This window comes from Nicotiana tabacum, chromosome 18 (assembly GCF_000715075.1).
Source record: "Nicotiana tabacum cultivar K326 chromosome 18, ASM71507v2, whole genome shotgun sequence".
NCBI classification, from domain to species: Eukaryota; Viridiplantae; Streptophyta; class Magnoliopsida; order Solanales; family Solanaceae; genus Nicotiana; species Nicotiana tabacum.
This window is the reverse complement of record NC_134097.1, coordinates 94,846,766-94,866,552: the sequence shown is the minus strand read 5'-3', so window position 1 is coordinate 94,866,552 and position 19,787 is coordinate 94,846,766. Positions and strand designations below refer to the sequence as shown.

The following is a 19,787-nucleotide window of genomic DNA, read 5'->3' as shown; positions in this document are numbered from 1 at the left end:
TGAATTGTTGGTTGCTAAGAATTAATCCAAATAGCTATCGACTTAATCTCTTAAACTAAAATAGCTGAAAAATATATAATATATATATATATATATATATATATATATATAATTGTGGATAATCAATATATAATTTATATATACGGACTAGAAAAAGTATACATTAAATTTGGCCGACTTTTGAAAATTGGCTGCCTAAACAATAAATGTAACTTATCTTTTACCTAGAATCAAGTAAATTGATCTTAAACTAATTTTAAATTATATCCTTTTTGATATGAGAACAACTCCAACTACATACTATAAAGTTATAATTTAAATGTACCTACATTTTGATACAGAAAAAATAATTTAATGTGGTTAGATTTATGTATAAAAATTTGTCAAATTGATCTTCAATAAATGGAGTGTCCGAGAAAATAGGACTATGAAAGTAGTAACTTAGATTTTGTAGTAGTAAAAGTAAAGTATTCATTTTTAGTTCTGTTTATAATTTGGGGCTCACAATCAAAGTGGTCCAACCTAACAGATCTACTTGTCCATCAAACCGATCCTTTGATTAAGAATTCAACGATAAGCAGAGGACCACTCTTTCCTGCAAATAATTACATGCCAATTTGACAATATGCTATGATCTAAACTCGGCAACATAATCAAATATCTCCATGCTACTGGTTTCTCTCTTTTGTAACATTCTTTTTGTTTTTTTATATTATATTATTTCTTTGTATATATGAAGCCATTCTGTTGATATAATATTCATATTATGAAAACATATTATACAACTGTATACGGTCGAAATCAGGTATGCCCGATTCCGTAGGCTAGAGGGTTCGGTTCGAGAACAAGTTCGAAACAGACTGGGCTCGAGTCTGATGGCAGAGTACGAGACTCGAAGATCGAAGTGCTCGATGGACACCGAGGCCAAGTGTGACCAATCACGAAATAATACTGTTATAGTTTTATAACAGAAAGAGCGAGATTCCTGCAATGGCCCAAAGATCATGGCGTAAATTCCGGAACGGATTTGTACTAAACGTTAGATAACTGTATAATAAGACTCCTTGTTATAATTAGAAGTATACCTTATTTAGGATTCCCCTACTATATAAAGGGGATCCCAATCATTTGTAACATATCAATCATTGACAAGAGAATATACATACTTCACTTTCTTGCTTACTTCTAATCAGAATTACCTTATTATTTTTTTGTTCTTGCTAACCCACCTCGAGGCTGCCTTAGCTTGAGGTCGAGATTTGTTTGCATACTGGTTTGACTTAATCTACTCTTTAATTTATATCTTTGATTCGTTGTTTATCATTTAATATTGGATTAAATCACATATCTTTAAAACCACAATACAAGTTTAATTGTTACTCGGATTTTAGGGTAAACAGTTTGGCGCCCACCGTGGGGCTAAGGATAATAATGATTGTTTCAGTACTGATTCTGATAACACATTTTATTTTCACACTTGTTCTTGTTAAGAATTTTTGTTCTCAGGTTAAAACATGTCAAACTCACAAAACGCACCCGTACATGGCGATGCTGGTCTTGGATTTCACGGGGAAAATGATAATGTAGTTGCTCCAGGAGCCGGTGTACCACCGATTAACTCTAGGGAAGTACCGGTTGTCGATCCAGCCGATGTTAGTTCGCACATTGCTTTGAACGCGGACTTACGCGCAGATCCCGGAGGAAGTGTACGCATGGACGACCGATCTGGTGGCCATGGAACACAAGGTGTAGGAGACGGGGGAGTTAGTCTCCAAGTAATATTCGAGATGCTACAGGCTCAACAGACCGCTATTGCTCAGCTTCAGAGTCAATATAGAACTCCGAGTGTGGTCGAGCCAGAAATCACTCATCGTACCGAGCAAGTACCGGAAAGGACAAGCGGTAACGGATCAGAGACTGATCCTACAATTATGAAAATGCTCGAGGAGCTCACTAAAAGAATCGAGTCGGGAGAAAAGAAGATCGAAGATAATGACAAAAAGGTGGAAACATACAACTCCCGAGTTGATCAGATATAGGGGGCACCCTCGATCTTAAAGGGTTTGGATTCAAAAAAATTCGTACAGAAGCCCTTTCCTCATAGTGCAGCCCCGAAGCCTATTCCAAAGAAGTTTCGTATGCCAGATATACCTAAATACAACAGGACCACCTATCCTAATGAACATATCACTACGTACACGTGCGAGATAAAGGGAAATGACTTAGAAGACGATGAGATCGAATCCGTTTTGTTGAAAAATTTTAGGGAAACTCTATCAAAGGGAGCAATGATTTGGTATCACAACTTGCCACCGAATTCCATCTATTCATTTGCCACGTTAGCTGATTCTTTTGTGAAGGCGCATGCCGGGGCCATAAAAGTCGCAACAAGAAAATCAAACATTTTCAAGATTAAGACAAAGGGATAACGAAATGCTGAGGGAGTTCGTGTCCCAATTTCAAATGGAGCGGATAGAGTTACCACCGATCATAGATGATTGGTCCGTTCAAGCTTTCACACAGGGATTGAACGAGCGGAGTTCGATAGCTTCACGATAGTTGAAGCAAAATCTGATCGAGTATCCAGCTGTAACTTGAGCGGATGTGCACAATCGATATCCATGGAAGATCAGGGTCAAGGACAACCAACTGTGAGCCTCATCGGGTTCAGTTCATCCAAATAGATTGGCGGTTAAAACTCTGAGGGATACTGACAGGGAACCAAAGTCGAGCAGAGAACGATATCAACCATATATCGTAGATCGAAGAAACGATGATTCGAGGCGCAATACTCCTTGGAGTGATCCAGGGCAAATTTCTCGGGGACTTATGAGTTATAGTGGTTTTGATAAACATGTTGATCCCGTAGAAGCACCTCAGTTATCGGAGTATAATTTTAGTGTCGATACATTGGGGATTGTATCGACTATTGGAAGGATCAAAGACACCAGGTGGCCCAGACCTATACAGACCAATCCTTTTCAAAGGAACCCAAACTTGATGTGTAAATATCATGGCACACGTGGCCATAGGACCGAATACTACAAACAGTTGAGGGAGGAGGTAGCTCGATTGTTCAACGAGGGTCACCTTCGAAAGTTTCTCAGTGATCGAGCTAAGAATCACTTCAGAGAAAGAGACGCCAACAGAAAGAATGAACAGGAAGAACCGCAACATGTCAGTCATATGATCGTTGGTGGGTCGATGTTCCACAAGGGCCTGTATTCAAACGTACCAATGTTGATCACCCGAGAAAAGCGGACTCGGGATTATGTGCCCGAAGATATCCTATCGTTCAATGACGAAGAAATGGAAGGCATCTCTCAGCCACACAACGACGCCCTGGTAATTTCTATTTTGTTAAATAAAATTCAAGTTAAACGTGTGCTAGTGGATCCAGGTAGCTTAGAAAACATAATCAGATCGAGGGTCGTAGAGCAGTTCGGCCTGCAGAACCAAATTGTGCCTGCGTCTTGAGTCCTGAACAACTTCAACATGGCAAGTGAAACAATAAAGGGGGAGATAATCCTACTAGTAAACATGGCCGAGACCATCCAAGATACAAAATTCCATGTCATCAAATGTGACATGAGATATAATGCACTGTTCGGAAGGCCCTGGATCCACAACATGAGGGCGGTATCGTCAACCCCTCACAAAATGATGAAATTTCCAACAATGGACGATGTAAAAACAGTTTACGGGGAACAACACGCTGCAAAGGAAATATTTGCAGTCGACGAGGTGACCCGATATCAACACCTTAAACCTCAGAAAAATCGAGTACCAAAGATAAGGAGACATCCAAATAACAATCACCCTCCCCAGCCTCGACCGAATTAGAGAAACAGGTAATCGAAGAAGAAGAAGAGGATTTCCTTACTCCTCAAACTTTCATTGTTCTCGAAGAATCAGATGCACCCAGTCGAGGGTCAAGGAGCTGGAACAAGTGATACTAATCGAGTATCTACTCGAACGAAAGGTATACCTAGGAACGGGGTTGACCTCTGAACTTAGGAAAAAACTTATTCAATTTCTTATCGATAACATGGATTGTTTTTCTTGGTCCCATTTAGACATGATAGGTATCCCACCAGAGATAACAACACACCGGCTAAGCCTCGACCCTAGGTTCAAACCGGTGAAGTAAAAGAGAAGGCCCTAGTTCGAGGTAAAGCACGCGTTCATAAAGGATGAGCTAACTAAGCTTCTTAAAATAGGATCCATTCGGGAAGTAAAATATCCCGAATGGTTATCCATTGTAGTTGTAGTCCCTAAAAAAGGGAACAAACTTAGAATGTGCGTAGATTACAAGGATTTGAACAAGGCATGCCCTAAAGATTCTTTTCCACTGCCTAACATCGATCGCATGATCGATGCCATGGCTGGCCACGAGATCCTTACCTTTCTCGACGCCTATTCCAGGTACAATCAAATTCAGATGAACTCAGAAGACCAGGAGAAAACCTCGTTTATCACCAAGTATGGAACTTATTGTTACAATATAATGCCCTTCGGGATAAAAAATGAAGGAGTTACATACCAACGCCTAGTTAACAAAATGTATGAGGAACAGATAAGTAAATCAGTGGAAGTTTATATTGACGATATGTTAGTTAAGTCCCTGTGTGCAGAGGACCATTTGACTCATTTGCAGGAAAAATTCGAGATCTTTAGGAAGTACAACATGAAACTTAACCCCGGAAAATGTGCCTTCGGGGGTCGTCTCGGGCAAATTCCTTGGCTTTATGGTATCAAATCGGGGAATCGAAATAAACCCCGATAAAATTAAGGCCATAAAGGATATCACCGTTGTAGACAGTGTGAAATCTATACAAAGGATAACCGGACGGATAGCTGCCTTGGGCCGATTCATTTCGAGGTCATTAGATCGAAGCCACATGTTCTTTTCCTTACTCAAAAAGAAAAATGATTTCGCATGGACCCCGAAATTTCAGCGAGCATTTGATGAATTGAAGCAGTACTTATCGAGTCCACCTCTTCTCTACACTCCGAAGGCAGATGAGAAGTTGTACTTATACTTGGTAGTGTCCAAAATAGCGGTAAGTGGTGTACTAGTTCGAGAAAAGCAAGTGTGATGACCCAAAAAGTCATCACTTGTTTTAAAATGAATTCTGCATTTCGAGGCCTTAAAAACCTCTTTTAGCATCACCTCGATTTTCGTGCGCAGTCCGGGCACGTAGCCGGAAAGCCTAAATGTGAAAATTTGTGAAAAATGATAAATTTTAAATATAAAATGAACTAAATTGACTTCGGTCAATATTTTGGGTAAACGGACCCGGACCCATGATTTGACTGTCCCGGAGGGTCCGTAGGAAAATATGGGACTTGGGCGTATGCCCGGAATCGAATTCTGAGGTCCCAAGCCCGAGAAATAAATTTTTAAAGAAAATTATTTATGAGGTTTGGAAATGAATTTTGATTAAGACTTGATAGTATCGGGCCCGTATTTTGGTTTCGGTGCCCGGTACAGGTTCAATATGGTTATTTATGTGTTGTTGGTAAAGTTTGGTAAGAAACGGAGTCCATTTGACGTGATTCTGACCTTAAATGAAAATTTTGATGTTTAAAGAAGTTTTGAGAAATTTTAGTGATTTTGAGGTTTAATCCGATGTTCATGATGTTTTTTTGGTGATTTGATTACACGAATAAGTCCGTAGGATGTTTTTGAGGTTGTGTGTATGTTTGGTTTGGAGCCCCGAGGGCTCAGTGAGTTTTGGATAGGCCACGAGGTGTATTTTGGACTTAGAAAAATTGTAGATTTTCAACTGTGCATAGCAGGCCTGCAGGCTTCGCACTGGCTCACAAATGCGATATCAAAAATGCGAGTGGCTTGTCGCAATTGCGAAGGAAGCCCAGGCCAGCTCCATCTCGCAAATGCGAGGAAATCCATCGCAAATGCGATGCCCCTTCTCCCAGCCTGTACTCGCAAATGTGACGCCCCTCTCGCAATTCCCAACTCGCAAATGTGAGAGTCTTTTCGCAATTCCCAAGCTAGCAGAGGTCGGGGTTTGCAATTGCGAACCCCTGTTCGCATTTTCCCCATCTGCAACCTGCAACTTTTATACTTAGACAAATGTTTAACCTATTTTCACATTTTTTTCAAAACACAAACTTTCTAGGGCGATTTTTCAAGAACAACTCTTCTTCAAAATCAATTGTAAGTTGGTTTTAACTCATTTCCTTCAATCATTAACATCATTTAACATGATTTCAACTCAAAATCAATGATTTTCATGGGAGAAATTGGGTATTTTGGGTAGAACCTAGGTTTTTCAAAAATTGGGGATTTGGACCTCGATTTCAAGTCCGATTTCAAAACAAATTATATATTTGGGTTCGTGAGGGAATGAATAATCAGGTTTTGGTTCGAACCTCAGGTTTTGACCATGTGGGCCTGGGGCGATTTTTGACTTTTTGGGTAAAACTTTGGGAAATTCATTTTCATGCATTCGAATTGATTCATTTAGCATTTATTGATGTGATTAAGTAACTTGTGACTAGATACAAGCGAATTGGTGGTGGAACCAAGGGGTAAAGCTATAATTGAAACGCGAATTGTGTTCGTGGCATCAAGGTAAGTGTTTGGTCTAACCTTAGCTCGAGGATTAAAAGTCGTGTCTTATTTGCTACATGTTAATTGTGGAGTACGACGTATAGACATGGTGACGAGTATCTATACGTCGGTGTCAAGCATGCCCGTGAGTCTTGTATTATAATTGTTATGACTCCGTTGTGAATTATTGCACTTCACATGTTATTGAAATATTATTGTTCCCTTGCCGAGATGTTGTTATATTGCCCTTGTTCCCTTGCCGAGATGTTATTGAAATATTATTGTCCCCTTGCCGGGAGGTTATTAAAATATTATTGTTCCCTTGCTGGGAGGTTATTGAAATATTATTGTTCCCTTGCCGGGATGTTGTTATATTTCCCTTGTTACCTTGCCGGGATGTTGTTATATTGCTCTTGTTCCCTTGCCGGGATTCTTTGTGATTGTTGTTGATTTGTAACTGAGATCGGGTGGCACACCTATCACAAGATAAATGAAATGGGATCGGGTAGTACACCTGTCACAAGATAAATGAAATGGGAGCGGGTGTCACGCATGTCACAAGATATATGAGATGGGAGCGAGTGGCACGCCTGCCATAAGATAAATGAAATGGGAGCGGGTAGCACGCCTGCCACAAGATAATTGAAATGGGAGCGGGTGGCATGCCTGCCACGATATAAACGAAATGGGAGCGGGTGGCACGCCTGGCATAAGATACATGAAATGGGAGCGGGTGGCACGCCTGCCACGAGATACAGAAAATGGGAGCGGGTGGCACGCCTGCCACGAGATATAGAAAATGGGATCGGGTTGCACGCCTGCAACAAGATGTGAAATGAAAGTGAAATCTGCCTTTGTTTTCCTTATCCTTGTTAGTAGTTAGATTTTGGTTCCTTTGTAATTCTCTTGATATTCTGTTTTTACCTGCTATTCCCCGAAGTATGTGTTCCCTCCCCTTTTTACTTGTTTATTTTTGCTTTACTTTCCGCTGTATATTATATAACTGCACAGGTTTACTTGGTAGTCTGGTCCTAGCCTCATCACTACTTCGCCGAGGTTAGGCTAGGCACTTACCAGCACATGGGGTCGGTTGTGCTGATACTACACTCTGCACTATGTGCAGATCCCAGAGTAGCTCTTGGACCGTAGTTTGGAGGCTACCTTCAGTCTACGCGGAGATACAAGGTAGACCTGCAGACATTTGCAGGCCCTGACATCTCCTCTATCTTTTATTTTCCTATTTCATCTTTCTGCTTCAGAAACAATGTGTCTTTTATTTTCAGACCTTGTATTTAGCAGTCTTAGACCGTTTGTGGTACTGTGACACCAGGTTTTGGGTGATTAAGGCTTAAGCAATTGTAATAGATACAGATTTCAGATATTTTATTATTTTCTTCTGCTTAATTTAAATTTCCGCTATTTTTACGTTATCGCTTTATGTTTGTAAAAAGAAATAAATGGATAATGAAGTAATTAGTTTAAAGGACTAGCTTGCCTAGCTCATATTAGTAGGAGTCATCATGACTCCCTAGGGTGGAAAATACGGGTCGTGACAGCAAGGTACGCAATTTTTTGTTTATTACGTAAGTTGGACCTTAGGAGATGCTGAAATAAGGTATCCACACTTAGAGAAATTGAGACTTGCATTAATAAGCGCGTATAGAAAATTAAAGCCATATTTCTAGTGTCACCCCATATGTGTGATAACCACTTATCCACTCTAAAATGTTTTGTACAAGTCTGAGTTATCGGGCCGATTGGCCAAATGGGCCGTCGACTTGGCGGGTATGATATCAAATATCAACCCCGAACGTCCATCAAGTCTCAAATTTTAGCGGACTTCGTGGCCGATTTTGCGCCAGCCTTTGTACCCGAAGTGGAAAAGGAACTTCTATTAAAGTCGGATAAATCATCGGGGGTATGGACCCTCTTCACGGATGGTGACTCGAATGTGAAAGGGTCCGGGCTTGGCATTATTTTGAAGCCGCCCACAGGTAGCACTATCGGGCAATCTATCAAAACTTCTAGGTTGACTAATAATGAGGCCGAATATCAGGCCATGATTTCAAGTCTCGATCTAGTTAAAAGCTTGGGGCAGAAGTCATTGAAGCCAAGTGCAACTCTTTATTGGTAGTGAATCAAGTAAACAAAAGCTTCGAAGTTTGGGAGGATGGAATGCAAAGGTATTTGGACAAGTTACAGGTAACATTGCACTGCTTCAAGGAGTGGACTCTACATCATGTACCTCGAGAACAAAATAGTGAGGTCTATGCACTTGCAAATTTGGGATCATCAGTCAAAGAGGACGATATTATCCCTGGGACTAAATTCTACAAGTTTGACCTAGTATTGAAGGAATAAATATATTGAATATTTGAAGAATGAAAAGCTCCCATCGGACCCTAAAGAGTCAAGAACCCTACGAACCAAAGTAACCTAATTCACATGGGAAGATGGAACATTATACAAGAGGACCTTCGATGGACCGTTGGCAGTATGTTTAGGGCTGGGGCACATCGATGTTTTATGCTAAGTCCACGAAGGCACTTGTGGGAACCACTTCGGCGCTGATTCTTTGATTCACAAAATCATCAGAGCAGGGCACTACTGGGATAGCATGGAAAAAGACACTAAGGAATTTGTTCGAAAATGTGATAAATGCCAAAGTTTTGCACCGATGATCCATCAGCCCGGCGAGCAAGTTCATTCAGTCATATCCCCGTGCCATTCATGAAATGGGGGATGGATATCGTCGGCCCTCTACCAACGGTTCAAGTAAAGATAAATTCATTTTGTTTATGACTGACTACTTTTCTAAATGGGTGGAAGCACATGCCTTCGAAAAGGTCAGAGAAAAAGAAGTTATAGACTTCATCTGGGATCACATCGTGTGTCGATTCGGGATACCTGCTGAAATCGTATGCGACAATGGAAAGCAATTCATCGGCAGCAAGGTAACAACATTCCTCGAAGAACACAAGATAAAAAGGATCTTACCAATGCCATATCACCCAAGCGTAAACGGACATGCCTAATTGACGAACAAGACCATTATCCAAAACATAAAGAAAAGGTTGAGTGATGCTAAGGGGAAATAGAGAGAAGTCCTACCCAAAGTCTTTTGGGCATATCGAACGACATCAAAGTCCAACACGGGGGAAACCCCGTTCTCCTTAGTATATGGCTTCGAGGCCTTAATCCCAGTCGAGGTCGGGGAATCTAGCTCCAGATTTCGTCATGCAACGGAGGAATCAAATCACGAGGCTATGAATACTAGCCTCGAGTTATTGGATGAAAAATGAGAATTTGCGCTTGTTCGGATGGCTGCACAAAAGCAAAGAATCAAAAAATATTAAAAAAGAATGGCTAACCTTCGCCACTTCGAAATCGGGTACTTAGTTCTAAGGAAAGTCACCCTCAATACTGGAGACCCAAACGAAGGGAACCTAGGCCCGAATTGGGAAGGATCATATCGAGTCATTGGTATCATCGGAAAGGGATCTTACAAACTTGGCATGACGGAAGGCAAACAATTGCCAAACAATTGGAACGTATCACTACTCAAACGATATTATTGTTGAGGTATGACTTTTTCCCTTTTCTATTTGTATTCGATACTAACTTATTGTAGGTGTTCGATCGAGGCGTCGAGGAAACGTTTTAGCACGAAGATCTTAGGTTTTAAAGCACGCGTTGCACTCTTTTTTCCTTATTCTGATTTTTATCCTAAATGGGTTTTTCTGGCGAGGTTTTTAACGAGGCAAAAACTATGTGCTACCTAAGGAGAATTCAACAGTATCCAAGGCTTCTTTTCAATCAACCTTGAATACTGGGGGGGGCATCACCTTCGGAGGGTATATTTTTGAGAAAAATACTTCACGCCAAAGAAGGCCTTGATAGGAAAACTTTGTAATGGGCCAAACGGTCAGATGAACCGTGTCCATATAGAATAGTCGAGTCCTGATGGAAAAATATGTACGCATGTATGAATTATTCAAAGAAGCATTCTTTCTATATCAAACACTTCGTGTATCAAAGAAATTTGCAATTATACGAGCTTCATACTTGTGATTCTGTATGAAACGGCTCAAGGGCCAAAATGCAAATACACCTCGAATACTCGGGGACTGTTGTCGACAGTCAACACATTCGAGTTATCTAAACTCAGATTCATAAGACCTCAAACAGGCACCCCTCGACGTAAAGGCCAAGGCCATCATACTCGGGACTGACATTTCGAACAAGTTCGAAATGTTATCGGGAAACAAGTCCAAGAGGTATACCCGAAGTCTACGTCCATAATAAAGGCTACGGCTAAAATAACGCGGCTCGGAGATGTCTGAATCCCGCAATAAAAACAAACCTTCGAATTCTCTGAAAACCAACTAATAAAGGCTACGCTCGGCAAAATAATTAAAGGCTTCGATAAAATCAGCCCTCAAAAAACTTTAAGAGGTATCAAATTATTCAAATACAAACTTGTGCTAAGGCACAAAAAATAAAAGAGTTTCGATCGACACTAAACATTCAAAAAACCCAATGGGTAAAACATGCATGCTAAGGCATAAAGAAATTTGTACTATGCCTTTATGCCGAAAAGGGAAAATAATAGCCATTTCTTAACGGTCGTATCGGCCCAAACTAAAAGAACCTAAGTTTGCCAAAACATTTAGAGTTCGAGACCTTATTCTCACTCAACTCGGACCTAAGGGTTCCACCATCCTGAGTTCGCATAATATTAACTTAAGCATAGCTCGAGGATTCATCAAAAAACCTTAAGAGGTATTCTATTATAAGATTTCCCATCGATTTCTAAAAAAACTTAAGATTTGTTTTACTCTGAATCTGGGCTAGTGCTAACTCGATTATTGAAGTTATAACATCAAAAAATTTCACAAAACTAAAATGAAGCAGACTTTATAACAAATCGGAGATGGATCGGAAAGAAAAGGAATTCCTTATATACACAAAAGGTATTTACAATGCCCACAAGGGGCCTTACACAAAAAAACAAAAAACAAAATCCTAAGGGCCTAGTCTACTTTGGGAGCCGCATCTTTGGGAGCCACATCTTCGAGAACCTCCTCCTCGGGGACTTTATCCTCATCTCCTTCGCTCTCAGAACTACTAGCAAAGTCTTCATCATCGGAGAGTAAAGCGGCAGCCTCATCCTCCAAAGTTTTTGCCTTTTTGATATCAGTTGAGAGGTTAAAGCCACGAGCGTGCACTTCCTTGAGAGTCTCTCTCCAGGATTTTTGCCTGGCGTGATCGACAACACACAAAAATTTGACTTTAGCAGCGATAGTGATCTCCTGTGCCCGAATTTTGGCAACCTCAACGTTAGCTCGATAAGAGGCCATAAACGCCTCCGCCTCAGATTTAGCCTCTGCAAGTTCGGTGACTGATTTAGCTTCGAGCTCTTCAATCTTTCGGCTCCGAGCCAAGATTTCCCCCTTTACATTTTGAAGCTAGAATTAGACCAAAGTCAGCTGGGCCTGAAGCATGTCCTTCTCCGAGGCAAGACGATCCATATGTTGCTTCCACCCCAAGGTCTCGGCCTCTCTCGCCTTGACCTCCTCTCGAAGCTGCTCCACTAGCTCGTCATTCTACTGGGCCTGCAAAGTCAAAATGTTAATCGCTGAGTCAAATGAACATGTAGCAAACTCCCAAAAAGTTATATTACCTGCTCAATGAGCTCAGGCTGTTCTCGATGAGCTTTCGCCAAGTCGGCTCGAGGTCCCTGATCTCCTCCTCTTTTTTAACGTAGAGGAGTTTGAGGCCAACCCTCTCTTCCACAAGCTTCTTGATTTCAGCCTCGCATCGGGCAAGCTCGGGTTGAGAATTGGAAAACGTTTGTTGATGGAGCGTCACGACCTTCACACAAAGAAAAGGAGTCAGACTTAGAAAAACGAGAATAAAACACGAACATAATTATGGAGGCAGAAACTTACTTGTTTGAGAAGTCGCTGAGCCTCGTCAAAAATAAACGAAGCATCCGGGTCGAGACCATCTTCGACTCCCGCAAAGCATTCTCGAAAAATATCATTCCCTTCATGGGTCGTCCCCACATTGGGAGTCTTTATGGCCCGGGCATCTCGGAACTTCCCTTCAGAAAACACAGTGTCGGGCGGCGATTCATCTATGTTAATTATCCCAAGTGATTCACTTGGGACATTCTCTTCTCTTTGAAGGGCCTCAAAATTATGCCCTTCGGGCTCACCTGCCAGATGATGAGGTGCGCTTTTATCACCCGATAGATCGGGGACTCTACTCGAGCTCCCCTCCGAGATTTCTCCGGTTCGAGATTGAACCGCATCGGCCACCGCCGATTCAGCAGTCTTTGAAGCTTTAGTGTTTTCCCTCTTCCGAGATACCAGCAAGCAGTCATCATCCTCTCATTCTTCCTCGTCATCCCGAAGTTGTTGGACCACGTTAGATGATAGGGCTGCAGGATCGACCCTAGGCTTTCGAGCTCTATTTTTTATGGGCTTCGGGGAACTTGGTGGAGAAGCCCTTTTCCGTTTCTTCTCTTTGGTTGGCTTCGGGATTTCCTATTCATTGGGCGAAGGCGGCCTCATAACAACAGTGTCCCTGAGGCCTGCGTAAGGGGAAAGTAAGTATTTTACAGAGAAACGACAACATATGAACAAAGAAATTCACTATTGTTTTTAGCTTCCCACCGACTCTTGGCCAAATCGCGCCAACAATGTTCAGCATGTGAAGAAGTGGAGGCCAATTGTCTACCCAAACTGCGAGGTCCAGAATCACACTAGGAAACCAAGGGGAAGCTGCACCATCAAAAAGAAAGTAGAATAAAGAAGAATAGAGAAAGCATAGCAGTAAGCATCATCGATGGGGTTGTACTTACGCTTCATGTTCCATTCCTCGGGGAATGTCATCCTTTCGGCATGAAGTAGGTTGGAGGTATTGATTCGGATAAACCGGACCATCCATCCTCGATCCTTGTCTTCATCGATGCTAAAGAACAACGCCTTCGAGGATCGACGCTGGAGCTTTATCAACCCACCTCGATAGAGGCGAGGGCTGTATAGCCTGATCAGATGGTCGAGGGTAAAAGACATCCCCTTGACCTTGCTTAAAAAATACCTGAGCAAATTGACGATGTGCCAGAAAGAAGGGTAGATATGGCCAAGGGTCACCCAATATTGATGACAGAAATCGAGAATAACTGAGTCTACGGGACCAGTGTGAAAGGATAAGTATACACGCTTAAGTATCCTTCCACGTGGGTGGTGATGTCCTCCTCAGGGGAAGGAATTGCCACCTCCTTATCCTCCCAATTGCAATCCTTTTTCACCTGCTCGATATCGTCTTTAGTTATCGAGCAGATGTATTGGGACATGGGCTCGCATCGGCCTAGAATTGATGCAGGCTCATCGATTTTGAAATCGGAAAATAGCTGCATGGCCCAGGAATGCACTCCTCGATACGAGGTGCCACCGGCCGGCCGCGATGATGATGAGGCTTTTTCTTTCTGAGGAACAGTTTTAGATGTTTTAGCCATCACTGTTGTGAAACTCAAGAGAAGAGAAGAAGTTGATATTGTAACAAGCACAAATTGAAGAAAAGGATGGACTCAAAGAAGATGAAGAAGCTAGTAAAGATTTGAGAAGTAAAGATTGCAAAGGTTGTGAAATTGACCTATTTATAGTGGTCGCGTCAACGATTTGGGGAAGCCAATGGCCGACCATCAGCCGCCTTCAATTAATGACCTTGGGAACTATGCAGACGCGACCTTTAAATCACTTCTGTCACTGACGTTACAGGATTGATATCATGATCGAGGCATCAAAGGATCAAGGATCAAATCGTTTCTTATCATCTTATTCAAAGAAATGCAAGGACTATCTATATACGGTCGAAATCAGGTATGCCCGATTTCGTAGGCTCAAGGGTTTGCTTCGAGAACATGTTTAAAATAGACCGGGCTCGAGCTAAATAGTGGAGTACGAGACTCGAAGATCGAAGTGCTCGATGGACACCGAGGCCAAGTGTGACCAACCACGAAATAATACCGTTATGATTTCATAACAGAAAGAGCAAGATTCTCGCAGTGGACCTAAGATCACGACGTAAATTCTAGAATGGATTTGTACTAGATGGTTAGACAGTTGTATAATAAGATTCCTTGCTACAATTAGAAGTATACCTTATTTAGGATTTTCTTACTGTATAAAGGGGATCCCTTTCTCAGGTTCAAACATGTCAAACTCACAATACGCACCCATACACGGCGATGATAGTCTTGGATTTCACGGGGAAAACGATAATGTAGTTGCTCCAGGAGCCGGTGTACCACTGATTAACCCTAGGGAAGTGCCGGTTGTCGATACAGTCGATGTTAGTTTGCGTGCATGTTTTCAGCAATACAGAAAAAGTCCGTGAATTAGTGAGCGTTTGGACATAAGAATTGTAAAATTCACGTAAAAAAGTGAGGAAAAAAATTCAAGTGAAAATGATATTTGAAAATTAGAGTTGTGTTTGGACAAGAATACAATTTTGGGTTGTTTTTGGATTTTTGTGAGTGATTTGAAGTAAATTTTTTGAAAATAACTTTTTGGAGTTTTTAAATTTTTTTCTGAAATTCATATTCAAATGAAAATTGAAAATATTATGGTCAAACACTGATTTCGAAAAAAGGTAAAAAGATAAAAGTGACCAGTCAAGCAGAAATATTTGAGTTGTTTAGAGAAAGACTACATAGGTAATTTCGCAAACCACTCTAACTGTCACCGCCTAAATCTCTGCTTTACCAAGATTTTCCTTCGCATCTCTCTTTTCGCTTTGTTTAGATTCCCTTGGCTTCTCCACTGACGCATCAATTTCTGCTATATATTGACAAGAGATTGTGATTTTTGCTGAGTTTTTGCAATTCAATATTTGCTCCATCAAGATAATCACAAAGTTAGAAGGTTAGTTTTACTCTTCCGTTTCTTTTCCTTCAACTGTTGTTGGGTTTGGATTGTTTTCTCGAGGATCTGCCTAAATTAATTCAACTTAGCAGTTTACACTCGATTTGTTTATGCAATTTGTATAATCCAAGCCCTTAAAATTTCTCTATTCCAATTTCGGTCTGCAATTTTTGTTGCAATGTTTGTGGTATTTCAAATTTGCATATGCTTGTTAATCCATCTTTGTCCTTCAGAGTTAGATTATAAACTTCATGTATACCGAGAGATAAAGACGAGAAGTAGTACTTGGAACAAAACAAAGAGGTAAAAATTGCTATTCCTTATAGATAGCTATTTTGTGTATGAATTATTTCCAGTAATGTTTGACTAAATGGTTTAGTTACATGAAAATCTTAGTTTTGTCGTGCTGCTTCTTGAATTTATCCTTAAAAGAGAAAAAACGGAAGTTAATTGGTCAGAACAACTGAAATCTGAGTAGTATTCTCAGTTTGTTAAAAATCTTAGTTTTGTCGTGGTGCTTCTTGAATTTATCCTTAAAAGAGAACAAACGGAAGTTAATTGGTCAGCACAACTGAAATCTGAGTAGTATTCTCAGTTTGTTAAAGTATCTATTATTTTTACTTTACTATCTTAAAAATATAGGCTCTAGCGACACCAATAACTATATAGATTCAAAATTGATGTAGAAAGGGGAAGTTTTCTACCTAATAATATCGTGTAATTTTTTATATTCTCTACCTGAGAATATCAAATGTAATTTTTTATATTTTAAGGTTATGATTTTTATCCCAATTGGATGTACCTGTTGTATCATAATGTGTGTCTGTTTACCTTATTGTTCAACCTGCCTGGGCTACTATTTGTTGAATTTACAACGAAAATATACTAAGTGATAATTTTGTTAATGTCTGAAAGTGAATTTTTTGTAGCGACAATGCTTGGTGAACAGATTGATGAGATTTGAATTATCAGGAGTATCTGCCATAACTATGGATCAGTAAATTTCAGCAGTTTCTACCCTTGAATTTCTTTACGACGAGGCATTTGAAATCTCTTTTGTGGGTTCCAATAATAATTTCCTTAAAAACGTTTATTAGATATACTATTCAGTAGTTGTTATTGATATACGTGTAGGGAAAACCATAATTTTATAAAACTTAGTTTCTATGACCTTCTTCGTGGGGCGCCTACCGTACAAGTAATGAATGATGCAGAGTATTGATTAGTCGAGTCTAGCATAATATAGTGATGGCATAAAGTGGCTAATTTTCACCCAAATTTTGGCCTTAAAACAACTCTTGTTCCCCTTCAAAGTCTTTCCATCTATTCTTTCTCCTAATCCTTCCATGGGGTTATGAATGGATTCTCTCAAAATTTATCCATTTCTCCCGTAGGGATTTCATAGAGAGAATATATAAAGTATACTTTGTTTGCAAAGTTAATCCATCGAAGGTTTTTATCAATATCCGGTATGACTAGATTAATCTTTTAATATCTTTAGTTGTACATGTAATTTTGGACTTTGGTTCGACTACTACTATGTATTTTTGTATATATAGTTTGGACTAACAGGTAAACATTCCTGATTTGGTGATTTTCCTGAAATTTTAAAATGTACTGCACAACAGAAAACAAAGCCTTCAGAATATTTAAAATATTTTTCTAATTATTTAGTCTTCCATTATGGCAATTTGCAACAGATTGCTCTTTGAATTTTTGGTCTACATGTTTAGAGGAATAAACCTAGATGGTCCCTTATGACATTGTCTCTACACAGACAAACATACATGTTTGCACATTTGAGTATCACTTCATTTTTCTAATTTTCTTCTGAGAGTTAATTGTTGCATTTCCTCGAAAGACATGTGTCAGTGTTAATTAAAATGATTTTCTTTAGGAATAATTTAGTTAATCCTTATTCTTCAGCAAAATGTTTATCCCTAAATGAATCACAGATAGAACTACAGTACTATTGGGAACATATAAAGTCCGTAGAAAATATATTGTTAGAATTTAAATTAGAAGAAATAATAACTATCACCATCCCTACAATATTGATAAATGATCATTGAAGGAACAACGGAAATGATTCAAAAAAATCTTTATGTCTAAGGAAGGACATTGTTCTGGATATGTAAATTTATAATAGTGTTAACCTACATGTTTACATCTTATCCACATTTCTATGTTTTTTTTGGTTGATAAATTTTGTTGGAAATATAATGGCTTGATTTCACAGGTTCTTCAAAGTGCTGGCCTGGGAAGCAGAAACAATGCTTCTACTAAAATACATGACTTCGACTATATAGGTGATTCTGCACTTCTTTAGTCTATTGTCATATGCTTATTAATAATGCTAAATAGTTATGCTTTATATTTCATGTTATTGTGTTAATATGTCTGTACTTTAGTAGTAGTAAATTTATATGCCTACAAATAAAAGAAAGATGAACAACGCCTAAATTGAGCAGATCAGGAACGTTCATATCTTGGTGGAAAAAATAGTGAGAAATGCCTTAGAGAGAAAGGGTACATAATTAATTTTCCATAAGAGAGTAACATTCATTAACTTCTAGCACTAGCAAATATTTTTATCTCAACTATCATGGTTCCTTACTTCGGCAGGGTACAAATATCTAAATTTAATATTTTTAGATACTTTATATTAGTGCAACACCAAGTGCAGTTACTGTACAGAAGACTTCATCTGCACTACTCTCATATAAGACTATAAAGCAAGTCAAACAAATTCAAACACAAATTATAACTAATGTATTGGCTATACCCAATACATTATCCCTCCTCTTTTGTTAAAATTTATGGAATTAAGCCAATAATTTAGGTTAGTAGACTCTAAAGTTTGTTACAATCAAGAATTTAAAGAGAATTTTCAAAAAATATTTCTTTTAATAATTGTGATGTACGGATGTGTTACTTTCTACTTTTTTCATTCTGGTAATTTGTATTACGCATATGCTAAAGCATTTTTTATTTTGCATTTTCCAGGCCAGCTTGTTGTCTCGGTCGCAAGGTAAAAACACTCTGCTTCCTAAGAGCACGACAACTATTAGGGACCTAATATAGCTGATAGAACTACAGCAACAACAACAAGAAGAAAGTTAATTAATTGTATAGATTTTGAATCAAATTATGTAGATTTTGTTCAACTTTGCTTCACAGTTTGTAAACAAAAGTTTTTTATGTTAAATCAAAAATTTATAAGCTCCTTGGGCCCAGGCACCGCCCGGGCTACCGCCAACTAGTTTCGAAAGAAGGGGCGGCTGGATCATTTATTATTATGCAAGGAAAGTCACGGCAATTCAATGAAAATGAATATTCACGAGCAAAACTTGAATTGAGTTATTACGATAAAAATTCAATGTTGAATTGGCTACCATTAATAGATATAGACGCTTAAAAATAATTATGAGTGTAACATTAAAGCAAAAGAATAAACAAAATAACAAAAGAAAGCAGGAAAAAAGGCAAAATAGAAAATAAAGCGAAGAGTAAAAACTAAAACAATATCTACGTTACTTTTACTATCAATAACATGATCTAATGGTAGGAACGATCTCTATAATAATATATATTATATTAGAAAAAGGTCTTTATATAATTCTTTAAACTATAGAATAGATCATTGGCGTTGTTATTACAAACAAGAAGTTATATGATTAATCCAAAAAAACTTTCTTTGGGAATCTTTAAGCTTTTGAGGAAAAAAGCCTGACAAAAATATTAAATTTAAATGAGAGTACTATTGAATATTAAATGTTGGAATCAACATAAATATTTGTCATTGAATTTCTAATACAAAATAGATAAGAGTTATAGACGACGGATTAAATTTCCATCACAAATAGTTCCCACCAAAAATGAAAATATGTAAATTTTATTTTGAAGAAAAATAAATAATAGTTCGCGAAAAGTGTCTATTCTACTGATCACGCCCAACTCTAATCCTAAAAAGGATAAGCGTTCGCTGCAAATATAATCCGGTCTAAAAGTTCGGAGTCGAATCCTACAGAGAACTAAGGTTTCACTATAACTGTTCAATATCACTCGAAAGACAAGCTCGAACAATTCCTAAGTTATAATATTAAGATTTTTATGTCTAACTAATTAACTAATAAATTAAAAAAGTAAATTAAAAACTAGGGATAGTAAGGGTTGAAGAAAAGATTAGGAGGTCTAGAGTTATGATTTCCTCAATTGTTGGAATCATTCTTGCTACGTCTTCTGTAATTTCGCCTAAGTATTCTCTACCGATCGTG

General features: G+C 39.0%; 1 long non-coding RNA gene across 2 annotated transcripts; it reads left to right on the top strand.

Moving 5' to 3' along the window:
- The first annotated feature begins 15,287 nt into the window (after window positions 1–15,287).
- LOC107805767 (uncharacterized) lies at window positions 15,288–18,869 on the top strand. 2 transcript variants are annotated; one of them, XR_001652489.2, is made up of 4 exons: window positions 15,293–15,510; window positions 15,744–15,813; window positions 17,750–17,819; window positions 18,517–18,869. It is a non-coding gene; the product is annotated as an uncharacterized LOC107805767 (long non-coding RNA). The 2 variants fall into 2 exon arrangements; XR_001652488.2 differs by having other exon boundaries at window positions 15,288–15,813.
- Window positions 18,870–19,787: the final 918 nt, after the last annotated feature.